We start from the raw sequence: 21858 nt of genomic DNA on the forward strand, positions 1-21858 counted from the left end.
CCAATGAGTCAGTTCTTCGCATCAGATAGCCAAAGTATTGCAGTTTCAGCTTCAGCATCAGTCCTTCCAATGAATATTCAGGACTGATTTCCATTAGGATAGACCGGTTGGATCTCTTTGCAGTCTAAGGGACTCTCAAGAGTCTTCTCCAACACCACAGTTCAAAAGTATCAATTATTCTGCACTCAGCCTTCTTCATGGTCCAACTCTCACATCCATACATGACTATGGGAAAAACCATAGCTTTGACTAGATGGACCTTTGTTGGCAAAGTAATGTCTCTGCTTTTCAATATGCTGTCTAGATTGGTCATAGCTTTTCTTCCAAGGGGCAAGAATCTTTTAATTTCATGGCTGCAATCACCATCTGCAATGATTCTGGAGCCCAAAAAAATAGTCAGCCACTGTTTCCGCTGCTTATCCATCTATTTACCATGAAGCGATGGGAACGGATGCCATGATCTTAGTTTTCTGAATGTTGAGTTTTAAGCCAACTTTTTCACTCTCCTTTCATCAAGAGGCTCTTTAGTTCTTCTTCGCTTTCTGCCATAAGGGTGGTGTCATCTGCACATCTGAGGTTATTGATATTTCTCCTGGCAATCTTGATTCCAGCTTGTGCAGTCTGGCATTTCTCATGATGTACTCTACATATAAGTTAAATAATCAGGGTGACTCTATACAGCCTTGATGTACTCCTTTCCCAATTTGGAACCAGTCTGTTGTTCCATGTCCAGTTCTAACTGTTGCTTCTTGAGTGCCATACAGATTTTTCAGGATGCAGGTAAGGTGGTCTGGTAGTCCCATCTCTCTAAGAATTTTCCACAGTTTGTTGTGATCCACACAGTCAAAGGCTTTGGTGTAGTCAATTAAGCAGAAGTAGATATTTTTCTGGAACTCTCTTGCTTTTTCGATGATCCATGCGTCATATAGTCAGTGTAATATATTGAATTCAGGTAAGATTTGGGTTCTGGAAATGAAAAGCCAGTATATACTGTGCACTCTTTATGTCATTGAACCAAGCTCTTAATAGTATAATAGTTCATTTAATTAAAAAACTATAACAAGTGCTGTTACCACCCATGTGTATTATCTTTATTTAGTGATAAAGAGGCCCAGAGAGCTCAGTGATTTGCACAAGGAAACAACTAGTAGGTCATGGAAAGTGAAAGTGAAGTCGCTCAGTTGTGTCCCATTCTTTTTGACCTAATGGACTGTAACCTACCAGGCTCCTCTGTCCATGGGATTTTCCAGGCAAGAGTACTGGAGTGGGTTGCCATTTTCTTCTCCAGAACCAGGATGCAAAAGTGTTAGGTGCTTAGCTAGGTTGTGCTTTGAAACTGTATGTGATACATAATTTTTTCAGCCTTGAAATAATGGAAGAAACTGCAGAGGAAGTAAAAATAACAGCATAAGGGAAATACTTGCGGAAATATTCAAACCGTTAATGCCACAAAATATGAAGAACTTCTTCAAATTTATCCAGGAAAATACAAACACACAGAAGCTATGCATAGACATCTGAAATGATACTGACATATGCCCTGGAACTTGGAAATGATCTTTTCCTCTAACAATGAAGCCAATAAGAATTGTTGAATGAACGTAGATTTAGCCATTCATGTGTAACTGATCATGACCTTATGGGGCCTTCCCAGGATAGATCTCTCCCCATATCCTCTGCCAAAGCTCCTGTTTGAAGTACTCAGAAAATAGTATCGCATGGATATTTCCTGAGTTTTTCAGATGCTAAAAACTGCCACAAAATGGAAGAAATTAACTACTTGATTATCATGAGCCCAAGTCCCCATTGCATAGGAGCTAATCACATACCTTGGGACACCTCCCCCCAACTTTGCCTTTAAAATTGCCTTTTGCTGAAACATTTCGAGGAGTTCAGGGTTTTTTATTTTATCTTTTTTTGAGCACCTTTGACCCATTCTCCTTGAATGGTTTTGTAATAAAACTTTCTCTGCTCTGAGTTCTGACATTTGGGTCTGGCCTATCTGCCTGCACTGCAGGAGACCCGGGTTCAATCCTTGGGTCCGAAAGATCCTCTGGAGAAGGAAATGGCAACCCATTCCAATATTCTTGCCTGGGAAATCCCATGGACAGAGGATCCTGGCAGGCTACAGCTCATGGGGTCACAAAGAGTTGGATACGGCTGAAAGACTAACAGTTTCAGTTTCACTGTGCTAAAGGCACACACACTTGCATTCCGCAACAATGGAAGTTATCTGGGCCAATGAGTGACGTATATGATGATGCCTTTTAAGACATTCAAATACAGTCAAGAAAAATGACAGGCTTTGGGAGCTGTGATTTACAAAGGAAATGTAATCGCGTTGCAGGAAGAAGTTGGTCTACAGAATCAAGAAGAGGAGAACCAAGGAAAGAAATCAGGTAGTGTTTTTCCAGGGTTGTTGTTATTGAGCAGAAAATTCTGGGGAGTTCCAGAATATGCACAGTACGTATTCCTTCCTTTTTGAGGTGAACATGTACTGGGCCAGCAGCACCCCAGTCATTAGGGCGCACACACTTGAGCTCACCCTCGCCAAGGTTGCTTCTTCCATGGACCTGACCTTCGGCGCCTCTCGGTTCAAGAGAAGAGGTCGCTGGGTGGGATGCTCTGGCCCGGAAACCTACTGGGACTCCGCCCTCCGCCCCGCCCAGCCCCGCCCCAACCCCGCCTAACCCCGCCTCGCCCTGCCCCGCCGCGCCCCGCCGCGCCCGAGCCCCGCCCCGCCCTAGCCACGCCTCCGTGGAAAGCCCCACCCACGGGCGACGGGGACTGAGCCTGGATTGGGGGCGTGGCTTCGCCCGCGCCAGAGGCGGGAGGCGGGTTTCCTTAGAGCCCGCGTCCAAGTCTGAGGACAGAAAACGGGAATCAAATTAATTCTGTCTCACCGCTAATGAGGAGTAGGCAATGGTTCGCTCCAGCTCCGCCCAGTAGAAATCTGATTCCAACAATCAGGAAAAATTCTCCGTCTTCCGCGCTCCGGAGACACTCAGGACTACAACCCCCAGAAGGCATTGGGACTCTGATATCTGACTTGCGCAGTAGCGTTCGTTGTAAAGTGCTATGACAACAGGGCGAAGATGGCTTGGAGTTAGGCTTGAATCGGGAGGTGTCCCTTCCGCCGCTGCTGTCCTTTTTCTGCTACATCCCACTCACTGCCTCCTTCATCATTTCCTCTTCTTTGTGAGCAGCATTACTTCCCTCTGTTCTCTCCTGCCTGATCTCTGCCACGGACTGATACCGTTTTTCCTGCTCGTCTCTGAGGGTGACAGAGAGAGGATGCGGGAGAGCTACTTGATGGGATCACTCCAACTCCGTGGAGCTGGTGGTGCTACCTGGTGAGACGCTGTCTTTGCCTGGGTCGTGGAATAAGTTGGATCAGGAGAACGAGAAGAAGTAGTAAGGATTGCTTTTCTCTGCGACGTCCGATCTTGCTCCTCGTTCCAGCCCTGGGACCCTGGCAGACATTCTTAAAGGGAAATCTGTAGAGACTGCGAAGGACGGTGGGGCAGGACCCACCTGATTCAGCATCAGGTAAGGAAGTATGTCTAGAATTAAACATCGGATTCATGAATGCCCTTTCCGTGTTTTATTTTGCTTTATATATTTTTTTTGATCAGATTGATTCTCTGATGCCATGTAATGGTTTGGGGAGATAGAGGATAACAGGTTTCTTATGGAATATGCATTCAAAAGAAAACAACCAGAACAGTGTGTGTGTGTGTGTGATCCTGTGAATGTCGAAAAAGGGTGATACGAATTTTTAAAGATTCCATTCAGGAGTGTCACATGGTGCACAAGCATTCTCCTGTGACACTTCAACAGGTCTTCTGAACAAATGGTCAAAGCAGTTCCCAGCCTGTGACTGAAGTAGAATGCATGTACTAATAGCCCTTAATTCCTTCTTGCAATAGGATTATTCCTTCTCCTTCTCTCTTTACACTGCAGACCACAGCAGTTTAGATGAACTGAAGTGATCTCTCTCTCTTCCCCAGTTCAGTGCCGTGCAATTGACTCCAATTTTGAGGATCTTTCCTGCCTGCCCGCCCTCCCGCATCCATCTCACTTTTACTTTAAAAATGAAACCATATCACAGACATCCACAATTTGAGGATGCTGGAGGGAAAAGGATGAGTCTTAGCGAAAGTCTGAGTATTCAGAGAGGGAGAGATTTTTCTAACCTCTTTACGTATTTGCTGCAAATACGTAAAGAGATTACTTGTTGAAGATTTTTTGGTGAATAGATTGAACTATTATTTAGAATAATATATAAAAGAAACTTTGTAAATTCTGCAAATGATTTACAAGTTATAATGTTAAGGAATTTTTTATTTTTTATAATTATGAGTAATTGTTGTTCTTAAATTACAACCACACATTTATGTTTTTGGTGAGACTTCTGGATGGAAACCTTCTTTGAAGGGACAAAAAAAATCCAGTATCAATAGGGTATAGTAATTTTTAAAGCTTTGCAACTTTTGAAGTTTGTAGCAGATCTTATCCCTCAGGATAAGGAATTTCTGAAAAATTATTGAAACACAAAGCATTCTTGCTGATTAATGAAAAGTTACTATCATTCTTTTCAACTTCAGTTTAAATCTTCGTTCCAGAGGGACCATCATTCACATTCACATTTGTAATTTTTTTTGTCTTGCTCGGAACATACCATAACCACCACCAGCACTACTGCTATTACTACTTCGAGGTTACTACTGACACTTCTCTGACATTTGTTGAATGCTTCCTATGGATTGGACATTGGTGTAAGTAGTTACATGTGTTAGGCTATTTTATTCTCCCATCTTGCCAGAACAACTGGGAATCTAGAGGAAGAGGGACTTGTCTAAAGCCATACAGTTGAGGTCTGTCAAACTCCTTCTCCTGTGATCTTTCATCTTTTGTGGCTTTTATTAAAATTCTCGCATTGAGTCTATAATATTGTCTTCAAAAGCAACATTCTTCTAACTCTGTGCATTTGTTATCTTGCCTGGACTGGAAGACCTGACCAATGTTTTCCAAAATTCGAGGCAGCACTAGCATGACATGGAGAAAATAAAGCTGCTGAAATGGAAAGCTGTAGTGTCAGTGTCTTAGCCTCCTAATTTCAGCCTCTGCCATCTCACCCACGTGTTCCTTCCAGAAGATTCTTGGGGTTATTATTGCCACAGCTGTTCATCTAGCCATCCTTCCATATTTTAGGACTAAGCAAATGAGGTATTAAAACACCCACGTCTTAAATGAAAACTAAATCTGAGTAAACTAGGTGTGGGAGATAACATATATATAAGTATTAAAAACAAAAAAAAAGTATTAAAAACAAAAAAAAAGTGAGAAGTGTGGAAGAGAATTTCTGGAGGTTAAGGGATAAAAAGATGAGTTCTTATTTAATATTCTAATAAGGTCTAAGAAATCAGTCTTTTGTGGCTATTTATAATATGCATCTGTTAAAACCTTCTACTTATTGTTTTCTAATCATCCTTTAAAATTTTAATTAAATATGGGAGATACTTTCCTGAAGTCTGAACTCACAGTGATTAGAATTAATGCTAACAGAGTTATAGCTTTTTAATTGTTGTGAGGTGGCTGCACTTATCTGTAAGTAGATAGTCTGGCTTTGGGTGTTACTTCCAACTTCTTGCTATTGATAGTTGTGATCGCTTGGGCAGGTTTCTTAGCCTCTCTTTGTTCAAGAATACCTATAAAATAGTATCTATGGTTTACTTTGTAGTAGCTTTGTTATGAAGATTAGAATACTTGCAAAGCACTTAGAATGGTACCTGGGGCCTTGGTAAAGGCTTAGTAAGTGTTAGCTATTATTTTCTTTTCTAGTGAAGGGAGATGATAGCCATGAAAAACCTGATATTTGGTTTTTATTTTACATTTATTTAAAAACAGAAAAGGGCTTCCCTGATAACTCAATGGGTAAAGAATCCGCCTACAATGCAGGATACAAAGGAGATGCAGGTTCTATCTCTGGGTCAGGAATATTCCCTGGAGGAGGAAAATGGCAGCCCATTCAACAATTCTAGGCTGAAAAATCTCATGGACAGAGGAGCCTGGTGGGCTACAGTCTAAAGGGTGGCAAAGAGTCGAACACAACTAAGTGACTAAGCACAACAGGCAAAAAACAGAAAATCATTAAGGAGCTGGAAATCAACACTGAATGAATAGGGGGTAAAATGCAAATTCTTATTTCTTACTTTTATTGAAGACAAATAAAATTAAAATCAACTTATGCATATTAAACTTTTGTTATTTGGAATATTTTAAATTTGTTTTTGCAACAAAAAAGCCAGATTTCATGGCTGAAAATGCCTTATTACCATTGTTCCTTTCTTCCTTTCCTGCCAGTAATAGACCTCTGCCATCCAACTGCTTACCTTAATATGTTAAAGTCAAGACCTGTATGTTTTTGAACTTGGAAAATGAATTAGGATTTTATATGAGTTTTAATTTATGGTTAATTTTTTTCTCTGTCAATGGGGTAGGATGTCCTTCTAGGAGAAAGGGTAGAATTTATTTTGCTAATCTTCTGAATTTAATTTGCCAACCTATTGTTCTTCTGAAAGAGTGGTAAATGTGGCCAAAATACAGGAGTATCCTAATTTAAAAAAGGTGAAACTTTGGGACTTCCTTTTGATCCAGTGACCAGGACTCCATGCTCCCAATGCAGGGGGCCTGGGTTCGATACCTGGTTAGGGAACTGGATCTCACACGATGCAAGTAAAGATCCCACATGCTACAATGAAGTTTGAAGATCCTACGTGCCACAAGTAAGACCCAGTGCGGCCAAATAAAAAATAAACACTGAGCGACTGAACTGAATTGAACTGATTTTAGAAAATGAAAAATAAAAATAAAGGCACTCAATTATTAAAAAGAGTAAAATATTATTTTATTATTTTTTATTATGGGAGATTTTAAACATAAACAAAAACACAAATAATAGTAAAGCAATCCCCCATGTGTTCATCACTATATACTCTTTAAAAAATATCAGCTTTATTGAAATATAATTCACATGCCATACAATTAAACCGTTTAATGTATACAATTCAATTTTGTAAATCTATTCACAGATATGTGCAACCATCGGTTGCATGACAGTAAATCTTAGAATATTTTTATCACCTCAGAAAGAAACCTTGTACCCTGTGCTTATAACTTTCCTGTCTTCTCCTCTCCTTCAAACCTAAGAAACCACCAATTTACTTTGTCTCTATGGATTTGTGTATTCTGTACATTTTATATAAATGGAATCACATAATATGTGGTCTTTTGTGATTGGCTTCTTTCTCTTGAAGTAATGTTTTCAAGTTTCATCCATGTTGCAGCATATATTAGTTACTCCATTCCTTTCATCACGAATATTCTACTGAATGGCTATGCTACTTTGCATTTATATATTCATTAATTGGTAGGCAATTGGGTCATTTCCACCTTTTGGGTATTATGAGTAAGGCTCCTATAAGCATGAGTTTATTTCTGAACTCTCAGTTCTTTTTCATTTATCTATGTCTACTCATATGCTATAGACAGAATATGGTCCACTGGAGAAGGGAATGGCAAACCACTTCAGTATTCTTGCCTTGAGACCCCATGAACAGTATGAAAAGGCAAAATGATAGAATACTGAAACAGGAACTCCCCCGGTTGGTAGGTGCCCAAATTGCTGCTGGAGATCAGTGGAGGAATAACTCCAGAAAGAATGAAGGGATGGAGCCAAAGCAAAAACAATACCCAGTTGTGGATGTGACTGGTGATAGAAGCAAGGTCCGATGCTGTAAAGAGCAATATTGCATAGGAACCTGGAATGTCAGGTCCATGAATCAAGGCAAATTGGAAGTGGTCAAACAAGAGATGGCAAGAGTGAATGTCAACATTCTAGGAATCAGCAAACTGAAATGGAGTGGAATGGGTGAAATTAACTCAGATGACCATTATATATACTACTGTGGGCAGGAATCCCTTAGAAGAAATGGAGTAGCCATCATGGTCAACAAAAGAGTCCGAAATATAGTACTTGGATGCGATCTTAAAAATGACAGAATGATCTCTGTTCGTTTCCAAGGCAAACCATTCAATATCACAGTAATCCAATCTGTGCCCCAACCAGTAACGCTGAAGAAGCTAAAGTTGAATGGTTCTATGAAGACCTACAAGACCTTTTAGAACTAACACCCCAAAAAGATGTCCTTTTCATTATAGGGGAATGGAATGCAAAAGTAGGAAGTCAAGAAACACCTGGAGTAACAGGCAAATTTGGCCTTGGAATACGGAATGAAGCAGGGCAAAGGCTAATAGAGTTTTGCCAAGAGAACACACTGGTCATAGCAAACACCCTCTTCTGACAACACAAGAGAAGACTCTACACATGGACGTCACCAGATGGTCAACACCGAAATCAGATTGATTATATTCTTTGCAGCCAAAGATGGAGAAGCTCTATACAGTCAGGAAAAACAAGACTGGGAGCTGACTGTGGCTCAGATCATGAACTCCTTATTGCCAATTTCAGGCTTAAATTGAAGAAAGTAGGGAAAACCACTAGACCATTCAGGTATGACCTAAATCAAATCTCTTATGATTATACAGTGGAAATGAGAAATAGATTTAAGGGACTCGATCTGATAGAGTGCCTGATGAATTATGGACGGAGGTTTGTGACGTTGTACAGGAGATGGATTAAGACCATCCCCATGGAAAAGAAATGCAAAAAAGTAAAATGGCTATTGGGGGACGTCTTACAAATAGCTGTGAAAAGAAGAGAAGCGAAAAGCAAAGGAGAAAAGGAAAGATACAAGCATCTGAATGCAGAGTTCCAAAGAATCTCAGGGAGAGATGAGAAAGCCTTCCTCAGTGATCAGTGCAAAGAAATAGAGGAAAACAACAGAATGGGAAAGACTAGAGATCTCTTCAGGAAAATTAGAGATACCAAGGGAACGTTCCATGCAAAGATGGGCTCGCTAAAGGACAGAAATCGTATGGGCCTAACAGAAGCAGAAGATATTAAGAAGAGGTGGCAAGAATACACAGAAGAACTGTACAAAAAAGATCTTCACTACCAAGATAATCATGATGATGTGATCACTCACCTAGAGCCAGACATCCTGGAATGTGAAGTCAAGTGGGCCTTAGAAAGCATCACTATGAACAAAGCTAGTGGAGGTGGTGGAATTCCAGTGGAGCTATTTCAAATCCTAGAAGATGATGCTGTGAAAGTGCTGCACTCAATATGCCCTCAAATTTGAAAAACTCAGCAGTGGCCACAGGACTGGAAAAGGTCAGTTTTCATTGCAATCGCAAAGAAAGGCAGTGCCAAAGAATGCTCACACTACCACACAATTGCACTCATCTCACATGCTAGTAAAGTAATGCTCAAAATTCTCCAAGCCAGGCTTCAGCAATACATGAGCCATGAACTTCCAGATGTTCAAGCTGGTTTTAGAAAAGGCAGAGGAACCAGAGATCAAATTGCCAACATCCACTGGATCATGGAAAAAGCAAGAGAGTTCCAGAAAAACATCTACTTCAGCTTTATTGACTATGCCAAAGCCTTTGACTATGTGGATCACAATAAACTGTGGAAAATTCTTCAAGAGATGGGAATACCAGACCACCTGACCTGCCTCTTGAGAAACCTGTATGCAGGTCAGGAAGCAACAGTTAGAACTGGACGTGAAACAACAGACTGGTTCCAAATAGGAAAAGGAGTACAGCAAGGCTGTATACTGTCACCCTGCTTATTTAACTTATATGCAGAGTACATCATGAGAAACGCTGGGCTGGAAGAAGCACAAGCTGGAATCAAGATTGCCAGGAGAAATATCAATAATCTTAGATATGCAGATGATACCACTTTTATGGCAGAAAGTGAAGAAGAACTAAAGAGCCTCTTGATGAAAGTGAAAGAGGAGAGTGAAAAAGTTGGCTTAAAGCTCAACATTCAGAAAACGAAGATCATGGCATCCGGTCCCATCACTTCATGGGAAGTAGATGGGGAAACAGTGGAAACCGTGTCAGACTTTATTTTTTTGGGCTCCAAAATCACTGCAGATGGTGATTGCAGCCATGAAATTAAATGACGCTTACTCATTGGAAGGAAAGTTATGACCAAGCTAGATAGCGTATTGAGAAACAGAGACCTTACTTTGCCAACAAAGCTCCGTCTAGTCAAGGCTATGGTTTTTCCAGTGGTCATGTATGGATGTGAGAGTTGGACTGTGAAGAAAGCTGAGCGCCGAAGAATTGATGCTTTTAAACTGTGGTGTTGGAGAAGACTCTTGAGAGTCCTTTGGACTGCAAGGAGATCCAACTAGTCCATCCTAAAGGAGATCAGTCCTGGGTGTTCATTGGAAGGACTGATGCTAAAGCTGAAACTCCAGTACTTTGGCCACCTCATGTGAAGAGTTGACTCATTGGAAAAGACTCTGATGCTGGGAGGGATTGGGGGCAGGAGGAGAAGGGGACGACAGAGGATGAGATGGCTGGATGACATCACCGACGCGATGGACATGAGTTTGAGTGAACTCCCGGAGTTGGTGATCGACAGGGAGGCCTGGCATGCTGCAATTCATGGGGTCGCAAAGAGTCAGACACGACTGAGCGACTGAACTGAACTGAACTGAACTCATATGCCAGTACCGTACTGTCCTGATTCCTGTTGCTTTGCAGTAATTTTTGAAATGGGGGAAATATGAATTCTCCAATTTTCTTATTTTAAAAGATTATTTTGACCATCTGAGTCCCTGGTAATTCTATAAGAATTTCATCAGAAGCCTGTCAATTTGTACAAAGAAGACGTGGAGATCTGGTAGGGATTGCATTGAATGTGGAGATCAATTAGGGAAGTATTGCCATCTTAATAATGTTAAGGCTTCAGAACCATGAACATGGTGTGTTTTCCTGTTTAGATATTTTTTGTTTTGACTATATTTTGTAGTTTTCAGAGTATATATTTTATGTGTCTTTTGTTACTTTTATTCCCAAGTGTTTTATTCTTTGGATGCTATTGTAAATGCAGTAGTTTCTTATTTTTGGATTGTTCATTGCCAGTACATAGAAATACAGTTGATTTCTGTATGTTGATCTTGTATCCTTCAACCTTACTGACTTGTTTATCAGCTCTAATAGTTTCTGTTTGTTTGTTTTTACTGAATTCTTGAGGATTTTCTATATACAAGATCATGTCATCTGTAAGTAAAGATAGTTTCACTTTTTTCTTTCCAATCTGTAAACCTTTAATTTTTTCTACTTAATTGGCTAATTTACGGCCTCCAGTCAAATGAAGTGGTTAAGAAGGACATCCTAGACTTGTGTCTGATATTAGGGAGAAAGCATCCAGTCATTCACCATTAAGTATGGTATAAGCTATGAGTTCTGCATGTAAGTGTTCTCTTTCTGTTTGAGGAAGTTCCTTTCTATCCTAGTATGTTGAAAACATAGGTGCTAATAATCAATAAACGATCTATAATAAGAATCAATTCAGTTCAGTTCAGTTTAGTCGCTCAGTCGTGTCCGACTCTGCGACCCCATGAATCGCAGCACGCCAGGCCTCCCTGTCCATCACCAACTCCTGGAGTTCACTCAGACTCACGTCCATCGAGTCAGTGATGCCATCCAGCCGTCTCATCTTCTCATCCCCTCATCCCCTTCTCCTCCTGCCCCCAATCCCTCCCAGCATCAGAGTCTTTTCCAATGAGTCAACTCTTCACATGAGGTGGCCAAAGTACTGGAGTTTCAGCTTTAGCATCATTTCTTAATAATAATAAAAATAGAAAAGCTTTATTTGAGCCAGACTGAGGGCTACAGCCTGGGAAACACAGATTCAAGAAGTTACAACTTTATAACCAAAAAGTTATGTAAGTTGTTTGTGAAGAATTAGGATTGGAGCTTGGAAGGATGCTTGTTAAGGATTTATTGGGGTTTGAAATGGTTGCATAGTTATGAGGAAAGACTTTGAGATTATAAGGTTGCAGCTGGTAGCTGTTAGCAGATATTTCGAAAAGTTCTGCATGTGCTGTTGAGTTTGATACAGTTCAGATAATCTAAGTTCTCAGTGATGCAGTAACATGAATAAAATACATCCACCATGGCCATCTGGCTCCATTTTGGATGTTTGAATCACATTTACTCCATTTTGATTTTTAAATACACTCTTTTCTTTAATGGTTAAAGCAGATGTACCATGCATATTTGACAGGTTATAAGACAGGCTATTCGACAGGGTGCTCTAGTTCATGTGAAGTTTAAATTTAATTATATTTTAAGCCAGAATGACTTCCCCATATCTCATATGTGAAAATTTCTTCCATCAAGAGTTTTTACAATTGAAGAGTTTTGGATTTTGTCAAATGCTTTTTCTGACTCTGTTTATAAGATCAGGTGTTTTTTAATTTTACTTTATTGGTTTGGTATATTTTCTTAAATAATTTTGGGTGTTAAACTAACGTTATTTTCCTGGGGGTAAATTACACTTGGCCATGGTGTTTAATTCTAATCATATGTTGCTTGATTCACATTGCTGGTGTTGTGTTGAAGATTTTTACATACACATTTGTAAGAGACACTGGTCCATAGTTTTCTTTTCTTGTATTTGTCTAGTTTTGTTATCAGTGTAACACTAGCTTCATAGAATGAGTTGGGAAGTGACCTCTCCTCTTTTATTTTTTGGAGAGATTAGTGAACAATTGGTGTTAATTTTTTAAAAACAATTTGGTGAAATTTACCATCTGAGCTTAGTCTTTCCTCCCTTTCTTTCTTTGAGCCTTGTCTTTTTTTGTAGGTAGTTTTTTGATTACTACTTCAGTCTTTCTACTTTTTATAAGTCTGTTTAGATTTTCAATTTCTTCTGTAGTCAGCAACAGATAGGTGGCAGCAAGACAAATAATGCTAATGTCCTGCCCCTCCTGGGAAAATGGTTTTCTGATTGGGAGCTGTGGGGAGAGGGTTCTTGGCTGTACCAGTCTGCAGTGCAGTACTGTCTTGCTGAACTAGGAGTATGGAGTAGGGAGTGTTAGTTTAAATATTACAGGCTCTTACTGTTCTTACAGAGTTTTAGATTTTTAGCGTTTCTTTATTTGCTGTATGCTCCTAGGACAACTTCCAGAGACGTTAAATGATTGTTTTAAAAAATTATTTTCAGAGTTTCACTGGGAAGTGGGCCCATGGAACTTCTTACATGTCATGCTGAAAGTGGAATTCTCTGAAACTTTAAGTTGTATAACATATGGTTATGGGAAAAATACCTATATTATCCCAAGATTTCATCAGAGTTCCATTAGATATCAATGTGCTCTGGAGTCTGTAAGACTTATATTTAAAAGCAAGTAGGTGGTGCTAGTGGTAAAGAACCTCCCTGCCAATGGAGGAGATGCAAAGAGACATGGGTTTGATCCCTGAGTCAGAAAGATTGCCTGGAGGAGGTCATGGCAACCCACTCCAGTATTCTTGCCTAGAGAATCCCCATGGACAGAGGAGCCTGGCGGGTTACAGTCCATAAGGTTCCAGAGTCAGACACAACTGAAATGACTGAGTGAGCGAGCAATAAAAATGATTATGTATAAGGTTATTAGAACACAGCTGATATGTGCAAAGAGAATTTTTTTGTAGGTGTGTTTTATTTTTCAAGCCAAGAGATTAAGCTTTTTTGTTGTTGTTGTTGCAGATAAGCAGGATATCTAGCAACCTTAGGTTGTTCAGACTTGCTGTCCAATCTATGAAGCCAAAGTGGAAAGGAACTCCCCTTTGAAATCTTTTATCCTGCAGCCTAAGTAAAACACCAGTTTTTTGAGAAAAGGAAATTAACGATGTACAAATTTAGCACAAATGAGGGTTTGTGTATTCTTAATTTTTTGGGAGTGGGTAGTGCACTGTTCTCTGCTTCTGCCTTTGAAATTGAAAAGAGAGGCACTGGGAGACACGCTACTGGCCATCAGTTTAAATTGTTAGTTTTCCTATTGTTCATTAATTTTTAAAGATGTTAGACCTTATTCAGCAGTTGATTGTCCACAATGGTAAATGATAACACCTGGGTCATGGGCAAACCAGTGTGAGAATTGTGATGTAATGTAATTCATGCAGTTCTGCTATATATTAGGGCTTCCCAGGTGGCACAGTGTTAAAGAATACGACTGGAAAGCAGGAGACGTGGGTTTGATCCATGGGTGGGGGAGATCCCCTGGAGAAGGAAATGACAACCCACTCCAGTATTCTTGCCTGGAAAATCCCATGGACAGAGGAGCCTGGTGGGCTACAGTCCATGGGGTCACAGAGAGTCAGACATGACAGACTGTATGCTTGCTTTGTATTAACTTATGTTTTGCCCTGTTATGAAGGTAAGTTGGTCTGAAATGAAGTAGCTGTGGTCTTGTGAAGAAGAGCTATTTGTTGGACCTAGGTTTAAAAATAGCATCCCCCCCCTTTTTTAAATTACAACAAAGCAAAACAACAACAACAAAAAACCTTTCTACTGACCCATGCTTTTTCAGTATTTCAGATATTAAATTGAAGGCAGTGACAGCCTAACAAGTCTAGAGACCTGGAGAGGGTATGCAGAAATGCTTCTGCCATTAGGTCTGTAATTTAGACAGGGATCAAGACCATCCCCATGGAAAAGAAATGCAAAAAAGCAAAACGGCTGTCTGAGGAGGCCTTACAAGTAGCTGTGAAAAGAAGAGATGCGAAAAGCAAAGGAGAAAAGGAAAGATATACCCATTTGAATTCAGAGTTCCAAAGAATAGCAAGGGGAGATAAGAAAGACTTCCTCAGTGATCAGTGCAAAGAAATAGAGGAAAACAACAGAATGGGGAAGACTAGAGATCTCTTCAGGAAAAGTAGAGATACCAAGGGAACATTTCATGCAAAGATGGGCTCAATAAAGGACAGAAAAGGTATGGACCTAACAGAAGCAGAAGATATTAAGAAGAGGTGGCAAGAATACACAGAAGAACTGTACAAAAAAGATCTTCATGACGCAGATAATCACGATGGTGTGATCACTCACCTAGAGCCAGACATCCTGGAATGTGAAGTCAAGTGGGCCTTAGGAAGCATAACTACAAACAAAGCTAGTGGAGGTGATGGAATTCCAGTGGAGCTATTTCAAATCCTAGAAGATGATGCTGTGAAAGTGCTGCACTCAATATGCCAGCAAATTTGGAAAACTCAGCAGTGGCCAAAGGACTGGAAAAGGTCAGTTTTCATTCCAATCCCAAAGAAAGGCAATGCCAAAGAATGCTCACACTACCACACAAATTGCACTCATCTCACACGCTAGTAAAGTAATGCTCAAAATTCTCCAAGCCAGGTTTCAGCAATACATGAACCGTGAACTTCCAGATATTCAAGCTGGTTTTAGAAAAGGCAGAGGAACCAGAGATCAAATTGCCAACATCCACTGGATCATGGAAAAAGCAAGAGAGTTCCAGAAAAACATATATTTCTGCTTTATTGACTATGCCAAAGCCTTTGACTATGTGGATCACAACAAACCGTGGAAAATTCTGAAAGAGGGGAATACCAGACTACCTGACCTGCCTCTTGAGAAACCTGTATGCAGGTCAGGAAGCAACAGTTAGAACTGGACATGGAACAACAGACTGGTTCCAGATAGAAAAGGAGTACGTCAAGGTTGTATATTGTCACCCTGATTATTTAACTTATATGCAGAGTGCTGCTACTGCTGCTAAGTTGCTTCAGTCGTGTCCGACTCTATGCGACCCCATAGATGGCAGCCCACCAGGCTCCCCTGTCCCTGGGATTCTCCAGGCAAGAATACTGCAGTGGGCCGCCATTTCCTTCTCCAAAGCACGAAAGTGAAAAGTGAAAGTGAAGTCACTCAGTCGTGTCCGACTTTTAGCGACCCCATGGACTGCAGCCTACCGGGCTCCTCTGTCCATGGGATTTTCCAGGCAAGAGTACTGGAGCGGGGTGCCATTGCCTTCTCCATATATGCAGAGTGCATCATGTGAAAGACTGGGCTGGATGAAGCACAAGCTGGAATCAAGATTGCCAGGAGAAATATCAATAATCTTAGATATGCAGATGATACCACTTTTATGGCAGAAAGTGAAGAAGAACTAAAGAGCCTCTTGATGAAAGTGAAAAAGGAGAGTGAAGAAGTTAGCTTAAAGCTCAACATTCAGAAAACAAAGATCATGTCATCCAGTCTTATCACTTCATGGCAAATAGATGGGGAAACAATGGAAACAGTGTCAGACTTTATTTGTGAGGACTCCAAAATCACTGCAGATGGTGACTGCAGCCATAAAATTAAAAGACGCTTAATCCTTGGAAGGAAAGTTATGACCAACCTAGACAGAATATTCAAAAGCAAAGACATTACTTTGCCAACAAAGGTCCGTCTAGTCAAGGCTATGGTTTTTCCAGTGGTCATGTATGGATGTGAGAGTTGAACTATAAAGAAAGCTGAGCACCGAAGAATTGATGCTTTTGAACTGTGGTGTTGGAGAAGACTCTTGAGAGTCCCTTGGACTGCAAGGAGATCCAACCAGTCCATCCTAAAGGAGATCAGTCCTGGGTGTTCATTGGAAGGACTGATGTTGGAGCTGAAACTCCAATATTTTGGCCACCTGATACGAAGAGCTGACTCATTTGAAAAGACTGTGATGCTGGGAAAGAGTGAACGCTGAAGGAGAAGGGGACGACAGAGGATTAGATAGTCTCATGGCATCACTGACTCAGTGGACATGAGTTGGGTAAACTCTGGGAGTTGGTGATGGACAGGGAGACCTGGTGTGCTCTGGTCCATGAGGTCGCAAAGAGTCGGACATGACTGAGCGACTGAACTGAACTGAACTTAGGGGAGTCATATACCTATAGAATGAGAAGACTAGCTGATTGATAAGTACCTTCTAGCTGTGGAGGCTCTTGATTTTAAAAGTGAGTCTTTTTCCCTCAACTTTGGAAAGATGACTAGTGGCAGGGGACACAGGAAAAATGAAGAGAAGTAGAGCATTGCTATAAGAAAACATCCGCTTAGGGTATCAGGTATCAGTTCAACTAGTGGTTTTCAAACTTTAAGGTGCATGTGAATCACTTGGGGATGTTGTTTGGGGTGGAGTTGGGATTCTCAGTTTTCACAAGCTCTTGGGTGTTGCTGACCTGCTAGTCCAGGGACTACACTTGGGGTAGCAAAGCTAAATAATCTAGAAAAGGAGGACTTTCAGAAGCTAATGAAGTGGTAGATGTCTAAGGAGAAATTGATAGAGCAGGAGAAACAGGAAGGAACTAAATGTTGCCAGTTGTATTTTGTTAATCAGTATAGATATTCAATTTTATGATAGAAGTCCATGAGAAATTACTGCTTGATTTAGAACAGTTCCGTTTACACACAGTGTTGGAGAGTTAGTTTTTCATATTGGAGATTCCTCCCCCCACTCACCTTTATTCTAGCAAGCTTAAAAACATTTGTTCACTAACAAAGGTTTTTAAGGCCATGTTCACATAATAGGTATTTTCATCTGATGAAGTCATGTGTGTTTATATTAAAACTACAGGTACATATAGTTTTCACCCTTCCTGATTATGCTTTTTGTCCTTTTAAGTAATATATCATAGCCATGATGATGACTATATGCTGAGTGTTGTGAGACCTCCTAGTGAATCATTGAATGGTGTTGAATTGGGGTCATATTCTGCCCTGGGCTGCAAGAGAATGATGTGTCTTTATTGTGGCAGTCCAATGGTATGATGTGTTACAATTTTCCAATGTATCTCAAGTATGTAATGGAAATATATGGCATTTATTAAATATGTTACATCCCTCTCAAATTAAAAAATTCAATAAAAGTATAATAGAAGTGTTTATTATGGTTTTGAATATTTGCTACGAGATTTGAAGTTTAGTCATCTGGAAATCTGTATGGTTTTACATAGTGCCATTATTAATAACAGGTGATACAGATGGTTTTTCAGAAACTCTCCCACATGTTAAAACTTAAGTTTACTTACCTGCTAGGTATTTTTCCTTAATTTTCATCAACACCTTGCCTTTACCTGACTGCTTTCTTTTTTAACATAAAGAGAGGGCCTTACATGGAATTTTCTTTCTCCCCTACCCCGTTGTTTCTTTAAAGTTGTCACTTTGAAAGGATTTTACGATCACATAGAAGCTGCAAAAATAGTGGTTTCCCAGTGATAAAGTACAATTATCAAAGCCATTAAATTGACATTAGTACAATAAATATTGAGCCATGCCATGTAGAGCCACCCACGACCATCACAGTAATCCTGTTCATTAAGATCTTTTTTGTACAGTTCTTCTGTGTATTCTTTCCATCTCTTCTTGATCTCTCCAGTGTCTACTAGGTCCCCATTGTTTCTGTCCTTTTATTGTGCCCATCTTTGGGCAAAATGTTCCCTTGATAGCTCCAATTTTCCTGAAGAACTCTCTAGTCTTTCCCCTGATTATTGAAGAGATCAAGAAGAGATGGAAAGAATACATAGAAGAACTGTACAAAAAAGATGTTAATGAACTGGATTACTATGATGGTGTGGTCACTCACCCAGAGTCAGACATTCTGGAGAGCAAAGTCAAGTGGACCTTAGGAAGCATTGCTGTTAATAAAGTTAGTGGATGCGATGGAATTCTAGTAGAACTATTCAAAACCCTAAAGGATGATGTCATCAAGGTGTTGCATTCAATATGTCAGCAAATCTGGAAGACCCAGCAGTGGCCACAGGACTGGAAAAGGTCAATCCTCATCCCAATTCCCAAGAAGAGTAGTACTAAAGAATGTGCTAATAATTGGACAGTTGCACTCATTTCCCATGCTAGTAAGGTCATGCTTAAAATCTTGCATGCTATGCTTCAGCATTATGTGAACCAAGAACTTCCAGATGTCCAACCTGGGTTTAGAAAAGGAAGCGGAACCAGAAATCAAATTGCCAACATTCAGTGGATCATAGAGAAAGCTAGGAAAGTCCAGTAAAACACCTACCTCTGTTTAATTGACTATGCCAAAGCCTTCAACTGTGTGGATCATAATAAACTGAAGAAAGCTCTTAAAGAGATGAGAATACCAGAGCATCTTACCTGTTTCCTGATAAACCTGTATGCGGGTCAAGAGTCAACAATTAGAACCCTGCATGGAACAACTAATTGGTTCAAGATTGAAAAAGGAGTACGACAGGGCCATCTGCTGTCACCCGGTTTGTTTAACCTATATGCTGAGCACATCATGAGAAATACCCGGCTGGATGAGTTACAAGCTAGAATCAAGATAGGTGGGAGAAACAGCAACAACCTCAGATAGGTGAATGATATCACTCTAATGGCAGAAAGTGAAGAGGAAGTAAAGAGCCTCTCGATGAGGGTGAAGGAGGAGAGTGAAAGAGCCAGCTTAAAACTAAATTTAAAAAAAAAAAACTAAGATAATGGCATCTGGCTCCATTACTTCATGGCAAATAGAAGGGGAAAAGGTGGAAGTAGTGACAGATTTCCTCTTCTTGGGCTCTCAAATCACTGTGGATGGTGACTGCAACCATGAAATCAGAAGACGTTTGCTTTTTGGGAGGAAAGCTATGAAAAACCTAGACAGTGTGTTGAAAAGCAGAAACATTACTCTGCCAGCAAACGTCCGTATAGTCAAGGCTATGATTTTCCCAGTGGTCACGTATGGTTGTGAGAGCTGGACCGTAAAGAAGGCAGGGTGCTGAAGAATTGACACCTTTGTCCAAGGAACTCCTGAGAGTTCCTTGGACAGCAGGGAGATCAAACCAGTCAATCTTAAGGGAGATCAACCCTGAATGCTTATTTGAAGGACTGATATTGAAGCTGAAACTCCAGTATTTTGGTCATCTGATGCAAATGGCTGACTCACTGGAAAGTCCTTGATGCTGGGAAAGATTGAGGACAGAAGGAGAAGAGGGCATCAGAAGATGAGATGGCTGGCTGGCATCACCAATGCAATGGGCAAACTTTGGGAGATGGGGAGGGACAGGGACGCCTGGTGTGCTGCAGTCCATGGGGTCGCAAAGAGTCAGACATGACTGGGCGACTGAACAACAGCAACTATACTCTATTTAGTACTATAGCTAAATTACAGATCTTATTTCAATCTCACCGTGTTTTATATTACATACACTTTTTTTTTTTTTTGTAGGAATACTGCTCTAAGAAATAAAATTTATGCCATGGAACCACCACCAAAGTCTGGTTCTAGAACTTTTTCATCACCTCAAAGAAATTCCTTTGCATTAATCCTTTAAAGTCATACCCTCTCTTAACCTTGATAACCACTGATCTGTTCTCCATCAGCTTAATTTTGTAATTTTGAAAATGTTGCAGAAATGAAATTATTTAAAATGCAACCTTTTTGTAAATCAACTATAATCCAATAAAAAGTTAAAAAGGTAGATAAGCAACAGGGATAAGTTGTACAGCACAGGGAATTATAGTCATTATATTGTAAAAACATTTTTTTTTTTGGTTGTGCTCATAGCATGTGGAATCTTAGTTCCATAACAGGGATCAAACTCATGCCTTCTGCACTGGGAAGCATAGAGTCTTAACCATTGGACCACCAGGGAAATCCCTTTGTAATAACTCTTAGTGGAATATAATCTATAAAAATACTGGATCACTGTGCTATACACCTGAAACTTATTTAATATTGGAACTCACATATACTTCAATAAAAAAATAATGAAGTAAAGGAAAAAGCAACCTCTTAAGACTTCTGGGCTTCCCTCAGATGGTTAAGAATCCTCCTGCAATCCTGGGGACCTGGGTTCAATCCCTGGGTCCGGAAGATCCCCTGGAGAAGGGAATGGCAACCCACCCCAATATACTTGCCTGGAGAATTCCATGGAAAGAGGAACCTTGAGGGGTACAGTCTATGACGTCTCAAAGAAGAGGTCACAAAGAGTAGGACGAGACTGAGCACAGACACACACAAAAGGTACGGAAGGAACCTAAATGTCCATCAATAGATGAATGAATACAGAAGAAGTAGGGTACACACATACACACACACACACACACTCACTCTCTGTCTCTCTCACAGTGGAATACTACTCAGTCATAAAAAGAATGAAATAATGCCATCTGAAGCAACATGTATGAACCTAGAGATTATCATACTAAATGAAATGTCAGAGAAAGGCAAATATGATAGCACTTATATATGGAGTCTAAAATATGACACAATAAACTTACTTATGAAACAGAAACAGACTTCACAGACATAGAAAACAAACTTATGGTTACTAAAGGGAAAGGGGAGGCGGGGGTAAAGATAAACTAGGAAGCTGAGATTAGCAGATACATACTACTATATATAAGATAGATAAACAACAAGGTCCTACTGTATAGCACAGGGAACTATATTCAATATCCTGTACTAAACCATAATGGAAACTATATATATGTAAGTATGTATATATATATGCACACACACAACTGAATCACTTTGCTATACACCAGAAACTGACACAACATTGTAAATCAACTATACTTCAACAAAATAGAGTACTGCTCCACCAAACAGATTCCATTGTATGTATATACTAAATTTTGATTATCCACTTATTTGCCAATGGACAGGTGGTTTGTTTCTACCTTTGGCTCTTGTGAATAATGCTGCTATAAGCATATGTATGTGTACGTGCTTAGATGCTTCAGTCATATCCAACTCTTGTGACCCTATGGACTGTAGCCCACCAGGCTCCTCTGTCCATGGGATTCTCCAGACAAGAATACTGGAGTGGGTTGCCATGCCCTCCTCCAGGGGATCTTCCCTATCCAGGGATTGAACCTGCATCTCTTAGGTCTCCTGCATTGCAGGTGAATTCTTTACCACTGAGCCATGAACATGGTTG

At 40.2% G+C, this 21858-nt stretch overlaps 1 protein-coding gene across 4 annotated transcripts in view; it reads left to right on the plus strand.

Annotated features, from left to right (window-relative positions):
* The first annotated feature begins 3080 nt into the window (after positions 1-3080).
* Positions 3081-21858, plus strand: part of BBS9 (Bardet-Biedl syndrome 9) — a 481107-nt gene continuing 462329 nt past the window's right edge. For all 4 annotated transcript variants that reach the window (XM_086396500.1, XM_086396501.1, XM_086396502.1 and 1 more), the window contains exon 1: positions 3081-3549. The gene's annotated coding sequence lies outside the window, so the exon portion shown is untranslated. The remainder of the gene's footprint in view (positions 3550-21858) is intronic.

The sequence above is a fragment of the Bos grunniens genome, chromosome 4 (assembly GCF_055505025.1).
Source record: "Bos grunniens cultivar Pamir isolate PY7600 chromosome 4, Bosgru_T2T1.0, whole genome shotgun sequence".
Classification (NCBI taxonomy): domain Eukaryota; kingdom Metazoa; phylum Chordata; class Mammalia; order Artiodactyla; family Bovidae; genus Bos; species Bos grunniens.